This window comes from Callospermophilus lateralis, chromosome 3, assembly GCF_048772815.1.
Source record: "Callospermophilus lateralis isolate mCalLat2 chromosome 3, mCalLat2.hap1, whole genome shotgun sequence".
NCBI classification, from domain to species: Eukaryota; Metazoa; Chordata; class Mammalia; order Rodentia; family Sciuridae; genus Callospermophilus; species Callospermophilus lateralis.
In genome coordinates, this window is record NC_135307.1 from 174,430,626 (window position 1) to 174,438,965 (window position 8,340).

Genomic DNA, 8,340 nt, shown 5'->3' on the forward strand with positions numbered 1-8,340 from the left:
GACCTGCAAAAGAGGGAGACCAGAGAATTTCTGGAGGAAAAGGGCAGAGAGAACAGCAGATGCAAAGGCCCTGGGGCGGGACAGTGCCTGCAGTGCTGGAGCAACAGCCTGAGGCCACAGGTGCCTGGAGCAGAGTGGGAAGAGGGGGTGGGGTCAGAGACAAGGCAGGAGGTCACCAAGGACCCTGGCGATATTTGGATTTTATCCTGAGGATGATGGAGATACGCAGCTTCGGTTTGCAGGAGAGGGACTGGGTATATGTTTTAAAAAGACCCCCTGAAAATTCTCCAGGTTAGATTGCCAAGTGAGAAAAAACTTGGGGCAGAATCATACGCACGTTATGCTACTGTCTGCTTTTTTTAAAGAAAGGGAAAAATGGAGATAAAGGTACGCACTTGCTGTATGTGCATGAAATTCTCTCTGGCATAATAGATGAAGCCAGGAGGGGACAGAGCTTGCCTCTGGGGAGGAGCCCCGGCTGCCTGGGACTGGGTGGGAGGGACACTTTGTTCTCTCCACATCTTCTCTTGCACCTTTTGAATTCTGAGGCATGCAAATTGTTACCTATTCAAAAAAACAAATAAATACATTTTTAGAAATAAAAGGAAGAAAAAGGAAAAGGGACGGTCCCTCTGGGCTGCCATGACGAGAATCAATTATCCAGGCAGCGGGTGGCGTGGGGAGGAGGCCAGGGCAGCGTGCTGGGTATTTGTATCTCCACTTCACAGATGAGGACGGTGGGGTCCAGAGAGGGCAATTACCAAACCCCAGTCCACACAGCTAGAAAATGGAGGACGGGCTTGGCCGAGCACCAGGCCCGCTGGTTCCTCACTGCCTCCTTCTGTTCTCTGCTCTGTATCTTGGGATCATCCGCCTGGCAACGCCCTCCTGGATGCCCACAGTGGGGGCTGGTGAGCATTGGCTGAGTGATGAACTCACTCTTCTAGTCACTCAGCAAACGTGTCCAGGGCTCCCTCTGCCAGACACTGTGCCAGGCTCCCCCTCCATGGAGCTCATTCCCAGGGGCGGGAATAAAAATAAAGCAGAGTGCAGGTCCCCCAGGGGAGGGGAAGGCGCCTTCTCACCTGGGGGGGGGCTCCTCCTCCTCTGCAGGGACCTCAGGGCTGGGACTGGAAGAAGGGCAGGCTTGTCGCTGTGGGGATCCTGGGGAGGGGCTCTGGAGACAGAGAGAGCGGCAGGTGCCTGGGTGTGAGCCTGGGGCACCTGAGCAGCCCCAGAGGCCATGCAGGTCAAGGGAGAGGGGAGGTGACCTGGCTGGTGGGGCTCTGGGTCCTTTGTAAGTCTGGGGTGACTCGAGAACAAAAGGTGGTGGAGAGCTCTGAGCAGGAACTTGGCCCAAATGCGGTTTAAGAGGAAGGAAGCTAGCCGGGCACAGTGGCGCTGTAATCCCAGCAGCTCGGGAGGCTGAGGCAGGAGGATCGCAAGTTGAAAGCCAGCCTCAGCAATGGCCAGGCGCTCCGCAACTCAGGGAGACCCTGTCTCTAAAGAAAATACAAAATAGGGCTGGGGATGGGGCTCAGTGGTAAAGCACCCCTGGTTTCAATCCCCAGTACTCAAAAAGGAAAAAAGATGAAGGAAGCTGCCCGCTCTGGGCCGCTGTGGGTTGAGGAAAACGGGGCTCAGATGACCATCCCAGAGTGCTTGAGGCCAGAGGAGACCACTCGGCCTCCAGGACCCCTGTTGCCTGGGAGGACCTGGGCTAGAGCTGTGCCCTGGGGCCTTAGCCATCTGCCTGATCACAGTGGGGACAAGTTCTGGGATGGAGAAGGTTCCCAAAGGGCAGAGGGACTTGGAGTTAAGAACTGTGACAGGGACACCCTGGGAGACCAGCCAGGGCCACTGAGGCCCAGGAGGAAGCGAGTGTCTGCGGTCCCCGGAGCTGTGGCCCCCGCCCGGCCTCCCGGCAGCCCAGCTCTGGCTCTGGAGACCTGGCCTTGGCCTCTGTGCTTTGGCCATCTGTGCGCCGCGGCTGGCCAGGCGTGCCCTGCCCTGGGTGCCCATCTGGACTCCAAGCTGACAGCCCTCCGGGCTCAGGCAGGGCACCTCCCCAGCCACCCCTCGCCTGGCCTCTAGCAATTCTGCTTTGTCTGGTTGGGGCTTGGGCCCTGCTCCTGTGCCCGCTGCAGGGACAGGGAAGGGCGGGAGAAGGGCTCTCTCCAGTCCCCTCTGGGCAGGAGCTGGGCGGGCGCCTTGTGCAAGCGCCATCTTCTTCCGTCCTTACCAAGCCCCATGGCGGGTGAGGCTCAGAGGAACCATGACCAAGGACGACTCGGGGCTGAGGATGGAGACCCAGGACTGTCAGGATCCAGACCCGGGCTCCACCACAGCCCTGCTCCTGCAGACGCTGCCTGGTCAGGGCCTGCGTGGGGGTGGGGCTGGTGGGGAAGGCCCTGCCAGGGTCCCCAGGCAGCCTGCGGTGAGAGTGGCTCCCTCCCCCTGCCGCTGCAGACACCCCACCTGGTGGGCAGGCCGCAGTCCCCCAGAGCACGGGCAGGCTGGGGCCTGGTTCCGCCTTGGGGAGCCCAGAGAGGGACAGAGGGGTCAGGAGCGCTGCTGCCAGGCTTCTAGAAACTTCACTTTCTGCAGCTCCTGGAATAGACCCAGGAGAGCCTGACCCCTGCCCGGACCCTCTCCTAGGTGCCCCTAGGCCTACTCAAGGTCACTGCCGTCAGCATGGTACCCTCTGCCCTTGGCTCCTTGGGGACTCACCAGCTGGAGTGGGGGGAGAGCATCAGCTTCCTGTTAGACATCCCCCCCCACCCCCACCCCCTGTGGCTCTGCTCCCTGGACATGAACTTGCCCTCTGACCCTGTCAAGGGCGTCCTTCTTCCGGGGTCAGCCCTCATCATCGCCCACCTGGACTATGGCAGCTGCCCCCACGTGGGGCTCAGCCTACCTGCCCACCCTGGAGAGCACTGTGGGTGGGTTAGGGTGAAGCTCAGTGGCAGAGCACCTGCCCAGCATGCACGTGGCCCTGGGTTCAATCCCCGACACTGAGTGACGGCCTCCAAACCCCTGTCACAGCTCTACGGAAGTCCCAGGATGGGGGCCCTTTATGATCCAGCTTAGCCTGTCTCTCCAATCCCACCCCCAAATATTCCTTGGGTGATTGAGAACACAGGTCCTGTGGTTGCTGTGTGATTTGGGGCAAGTTATTTCATTTCTCTGAACCTCAATTCCTCATCCATAAAAGCAAAATCGATCTTTGTTTCAAAAAAAGCAGTTTCAACAGTGTGATTTTTAATGAGCTCATGCCAGACATATAGTCAGTGCTCAATAAATGTTGCCATCCTTATTGACCCCCCACCATGTCCCATCGCTGAGCCTGTGCCGATTCTGTGTCCTCTGCCTTGACAGCCTGGTGAACTCCTATTCACCCTTCAACACCCCTCTTGAGCGGTTCCCTGGCAGCTTTCCCTCAGAGCAGAGGCTGGATTGCGGAGGAGGAATTTTTCCATTGACCTGTTGATCCCCCACCATGTGACTGTGGGTGTCCAGGGGCAGGAGCTGAGAAATGGTGAAACTGAGGCAGCCAGGGAGGGCAAGGTACAGAGGGCTCTGTGTGAATATGGTCAGAAGACAGCTCAGTCACTCAGTCATTCAGCAAACACATAGACTGACCTCTTTCTCCACCTAAAGTCACTCGCTGGCTTTTCAGTTTCTAGAATCACATCTGAGAACCCTTCTCCACGCCTGGCCCAGGGAGCCCCAGGGGATCCAGCCCTAGGCAGCCTCCCCAGCATCTCTCCGGCCCTCTTGGTTCTCCTCTGTGCTCCAGGATTCGGCCCTCTCTTCATTGCCTCCAACAAGACCTCATTCTAGAATGTTCTTCTGAGCTTTGTAGGCTGCCCCCCCCCAGGCCTCCATGATGACTCTGGGGTGGGTCCCCCCACGCTGCAGGGCTCCTCTCAGCCCAGTCTTGCCTCCTTCCTCACTCTTCCAGCCTGCACCCCAGATTTGTGGCATTGGGGGACTCTCAGCTCCCCCTCACTAGGAGGCTACCTCCAGCTCCCCGGCGCTGCTGGCGCCTGCCTGGGAAGGAAAGGCCAGGGCAGAGGGGCCTCAGTGAACACCCGGCCCCCACCCCAGGGGTGACAGCGGTCCCACCCCCCAGGAGCCAGGGCTGCACTTTTCAATTTCTTTGATCCCTGTAACAACCTACTGGGAGGGGTCCCCCTCACCCCAGTTTTACAGAGGAGAAGCTGAAGCTCAGGGAGGCCGGCTCCCCAGCCTCTCCACCAGGTCTCTGAGGCTGCACCCTCAGCTAACCACTGGGCAGCACTGCCAGATGGCCTAGAGGGACAAGTGGACTCCTGAATGACCAGGGCGGTGGCAGGGTAGTGACGGGACTGAGCTGGGTAAGGCTCCACATTTTTTTTTTTCATTGAACTCAGTTCCCTTAGCCACTGATCCTCCTGCCTCGGTCTCCCAAGCCCCTGGGACCACAGGCATGTGCCACTGCACCTGGCGAGGTGCCACTGGTTTTTTTTTTTTTTTTTGGCGATGCTGGGGACTCAACCCAGGGCCTTGTGCATATGAGGCAAACACTCAGCAACTGAGCCACATCCCCAGCCCTAGGCTCCACATTTTTAAGATATGTGACCTTAGTCAGGTCACAGGCCTCTCTGGTCTCAGTCTCCCCATCAGCAAAAGAGAGGCAAGCACAATCCCTTATCAGATCCGATGTCCCCAGAAGCTAGGCTGGCAGGGTCTCCTAGAATGGGGGACAGGTCTTGGGAGTCCCCTCCTCAAAGCCATCCTGCGGGTGACTGCTCTGTGTGGGCCCAGGGGACCCCAGCAGGGTGGGGTGAGTGGAGCCATAAGCATCCTTACCAAGGGGAGTGCCCAGGACCTCCTGGGTGTGGTCCCCTGGAGAGGAAGATGACATTGTGGGTGGTGACACCCAGGTGAGGGGCGGGGAGGAGGGAGCAGAGCCCCCCGTTGAGCCCTAAGCCCTGGGACCTGGGCACCCCGGCCCTGCGACACCTGCTCCCCCTCGTCCCGGGGGCCCTGGCAGCAGGAGCGCGTCTCCAGAGTCTCCCGGGCTGGCACAGCCTCCCGGTGCCCAGACAAAGCCCCTGCTCCACCCCGGGGAGGGGCGGGCGGCGGGAGCCGACAAAGGGAGCCGGGGGCCGCGCCTGGGGCTCGTGCCACCCCCTCCCGCCCGCGGCGCCCGCGGCCCCCTCCTGCCACTCGGCCGCTCGGCTGGGGCGCCGGCACCGTTGCTATGGCGGCAGCTCTGGGGAAGCTGCAGCTGGGTAATTATTGTGAACATCCATCCTGCCGGTGCCCGCCCTGGAGCCGAGCGAGCAGCCGGGCCCGGCCGCCCCTCCTCGCCCGCCGGTGGCCGCGCCCTGGCCTGGCGCGGCGCCCACGGGGACGGCGGGGGCAGCGGGCAGCGGGGCAGGGGCAGGGGAGGGACAGCGGGGCTGGCAGGAGCCGGCTCGCCCCGTGCCTGCTCCCGCCCCGGCCGCCGGGCTGACCAGCCGGAGCCGAGGGGACTTGGCTGTTCCCAGCTGCAGCGCTGCGCACGGAACCGCCCGCTCCGGGTTCAGGCGGCTGCTCTCCCGGTCGCTCCCGGGGCAGCGGAGCCTGTGGGAGTGACATGGGCTCTGGCTTCTCTCACAGGCACCATCCCTTTGGATGAGGAGGTCCCCCGGGTCCCCACCGTGGGCTTTGCCACCTCCTCAGCCCCAGAAGTTCTCCCTGCCCTGTGTCTAAATATAGCGCAGCCTGGCAGAGCCTGAGGTCACAGGGCTCCTAACTGTCCCCGAGGCAGGGCCAGGGCAGCAGCACCTCCCTTCACTCAGGCATCCAGTAAACGTGTAAGGAACCTCTGTACCTCGGTGCCAGGTGCCCTGCTGGGCTCAGGCCACATGCCACCAAGCAGGTGTGCCTCTGCTTTCCGGAGCTCGGGACCCCTGGGGACACACACAGATGTGATCTGAGGAACTCACTTTGCCAAGGGGACCGAGAGGAGTCCCTCACCCTGACTGGAGCAGCAGGCAGGAGAAGGCTGAGGGAGGCTGGGTGGAGATGGGGGAGGGAGCCGACGGGTTTAGGCAGGGAGTGGCTCCAGGGGAGAGGGAGTGTCGCCATCTGGCCCCAGGACAGCTTCCCCGGTGGAGGGCTGGAGAGCTTGTCCGCAGGACACAGGTCCCAGAGCAGTAGGCTGCCGAGCCCAGGGACCCCCTTCTCCTTCCTCTTGGCCACTCGAGCTGGGGGCAGGCGCGCAGGAGAGGGCTGCCCAGAGCTAGGCGGCAGGGATTCCCAGTCGCTGTGTGGAAAGGAAGGGGTGGGCACGGTGGCAGGGCAGGGGGCAGGGAGAAGGGAGCAGGGGGCGGGAAGGAAAACGCAGGCGAATTGGCAGGACGCAGGGAGTGAGCCGATGCCCCTGCGCTCCCCCAGCCTGGTTGCCTAGCTGACCAGGGCCCTGCATGGGGGACGGACATGCTAAAATAAAGAGGAAATGTTTGTTGAAGGCGAGCCCAGCCCGGCGTGCCGCCAGACCTCAGGGCCTTGGGGGAGAAGTCCTTCTGCTCGCCTAGCGCTGATGGAGGAGAACAGCCTGGGCTCGGCACAGCCTTCTGGGTAGGGGCTGCCTCGGCCCTGATGGCCTTTGGACCTCACACTTCCAGCCACTGCAATAAATCTTCCCAACGGGCCAGGGTTTTCCATCTGCAGAGCTCTTTCCCATCCAGCATCTGATGCTGCCTTCCAACGGCCCTGGCACCTGGCCAGGCAGCAGGAGCAGCCTCTGACAGGTAAGGAAACCAAGGCTCACAGGAGTGTCACCACTTGTCCAGGTAGGGAAGAGGGGAGGGGTCAAGGCCAGCACCCAGTCCGCAGCAGGAAACTGGCAGGTAACACTGGGGGTAGCAGGTAGGGGGTGTCAGGAGGAGAACTTGAACTTCCTGCCAGTCCCCTGGTCTACGGGGTCCCCTCTCCTCCTGAGATGGAGGCCAACAGGAGTGAGGCTGGGATGGGCCTCGCTCCCTTTGGCAGCATGTTTGCTGAGAATATAAACCAGAAGGCAAGGTCAGAGAGCTTGAGATAAACAGAAATGCCCAAGAGAACTGAATCACCAACAGGCACCGTGGGGCACGCCTGTAATCCCAGCAGCTCTGGAGGCAGAGGCAGGAGGATCACAAGTTCAAAGCCAGCCTCAGCAAAAGCAAGGCTCTAAGCAACTCAGTGAAACCCTGTCTCTAAATAAAATACAAAAAAAGGCTGGGGATGTGGCTCAGTGGTCGAGTGCCCCTGAGTTCAATTCCCTGTTTCCCCCACCCCTAAAACAGAACTGAATCACCTGGTCTGACTCTAAGCACCTCCGTCTTGCAGAGGGAGAAACTGAGGCTGTGGCAGGCCCCAGGGCCCAAAGAGCATACTTTGTCCCAACTCCTGGAGCAGCCAAGACTGATCCTTGGGACTCTGTTGGGTCCAGCTGGCCACTGGCATGTGGGGTTTTCATTGGGAACATAGGGGAAGAATTGTGGATGCAAAGTCAGAAAGTTCTGAGCCAGCCTGCAGCTAACGCCAGCTCTGGGGACCCACAGGTCACTGGGTTAGAGCAACTTGGATCAGGAGTGATGAAATGGACACACCACAGCCAGCACTGGCCATTTGTCGAGTTCTCATTAGTGCACGTGATAATGACATTGTGCGTGGCACCTTGACTGAGAAGAGGAAGGTAAGGCCCTCAGGAGTCTGGCACCAGGTAAGGCCTCAAGATATGTTATTTTCCTGGTGCTGGGGATCCAACCCAGGGCCTCACGCATGCTAGGCAAGTGCTGTACCACTGAGCGACATCCCCATCCCTGGTTTCAGTCCTTTTTCTTGTCTCTCTGCACCAAGTCTCTGTCCTGGATTTTTCTCTCTTTTTCTCACATGCCTGTAATCCCAACCACTAGGGAGGCTGAAAGCAGGAGGATCACAAGTTTGAGGCCAGCCTCAGCAACTTAGCAAGACCCTGTCTCAAAAATACAAAAGAAAAAGAGCTGAGGGTCCAGCTCGATGGTAGAGCATCCCTGGGCTAATCTCCACTAGCAGAGAAAGGAAAAGGAAAAGAAATGAAGGAGAGACACCGAGACAAGAGGTTACCAGTACCAAATGGCAAGGTGGTGAACTGGGGGAGTTGACAGCCACCGCATAACTGACCTCTGGCCTCCAGTGCCCACGGCCTGCCTCCAACATGAGGCCAAGATGAACACACACAGATCTCTTCCAGCCCCCACCCAGTGACCCTTGCTGGAAGGTCACTGTCATCCGTCTTTCCTCTGGCAATCCACCGGTCCATCCGCCTTGCTCCCTCCCTCCTCC